Raw genomic sequence first — 1,391 nt, forward strand, 5'->3', positions numbered from 1 at the left:
TATATATACATGCACACACAAACACATTACCATTTAATGTCTATGTTCGATGCTCACATGGGTTGGACAGCATGTACATGTGTGTGTGTACATAAATATATAAATAAATAAATATATATATATGCATACATTATATAGATACATAGCTGCAGTCAAATGACTGATACAAATAAAAGAATATATATATAGGAGCGGCTCTGTGGTACGAAACTTGCTTCCTGACGACATGGTTCCAGGTTCAGTCCCACTACATCGCACCTTGGGCAACAGTTTTCTACTATAACCTCAGGTTGACCAAAGCCTTGTGAGTGGACTTGGCAGATGGAAACTGAAAGAAGCTCATCATATATATATACATATGTATGTACGTATGTATGTATTTATGTATGTATGCATGTATGTATGTATGTATGTATGCATGCATGAATTTGTGTGTCTGTGTTTGTCTGATGACAGTGTGTTTATGTTCCCATAAGTTAGCAGTTTGGCAAAAGAGACCAATAGAATAAAGCATTGCTTTTAATCAGATTTTTTACTGTGCATACTGGTAAAGGTTAGTGTAGCACATGCTGCTACCATATAACAGTTATTCACAAATACCTGTTCAGTGGTAGCAGGATGTGCTAGAAATACTAGCCAAATCAGTTGGATGTCAATCCCCACCACTTTTCTTTCTTATATATATATACATTATAGCTTCTGGCCCACCAAAGACTTGTGAGTGGATTTCATACACAGAAACTGAAGGAACACTGTCATATATATGTGTATATTAGTGTGTGGTGTGTGTGTGTGTGTGTGTGTGTGTGTGTGTGTGTGTGTGTGTGTGTTTGTACCCCTGCCATTGCTTTACAACCGATGTTGGTGTGTCTACATACCTATATCTTAGCAATTCGGGAAAACACTGATAGAATAATTAGTAGGCGGTGCTCCAGCATGGCTGCAGTCACATGACTGAAACAAGTAAAACAATAAAAAACTATGCCATATTTATCCCGAGCAAGGCCGGGTATCTCTGCTAGTAAATATAAAACTGAGAATGCGTGTCTGTCTCTCTGTGAATGTGTGTGTGTCTGTATGTGTGCATCACTAAAACTCGAGAACTACCCAACCAATTTCATTCAAATTTTACAGATGCCTTACTTAGGGTCCATGGAGTGTCATGGGCCAAAATATTTTCAGCTTCTTGCCTAATGCAAGCCAGGAGCAATCTCTTATCTCTTAAACTGTTTCGGTATTACATGTCAAAAGTGAAACAATAACATCTCTATTGTGATGTGATATAATAGTTTCACTATTATATGGTTTCAATTTCAATTAGTTTCACTATCTATTTATATACATATATGTATATGAATATATATATATATATATATATATATATATATATA

Source organism: Octopus bimaculoides, chromosome 6 (assembly GCF_001194135.2).
Source record: "Octopus bimaculoides isolate UCB-OBI-ISO-001 chromosome 6, ASM119413v2, whole genome shotgun sequence".
Lineage (NCBI taxonomy): Eukaryota > Metazoa > Mollusca > Cephalopoda > Octopoda > Octopodidae > Octopus > Octopus bimaculoides.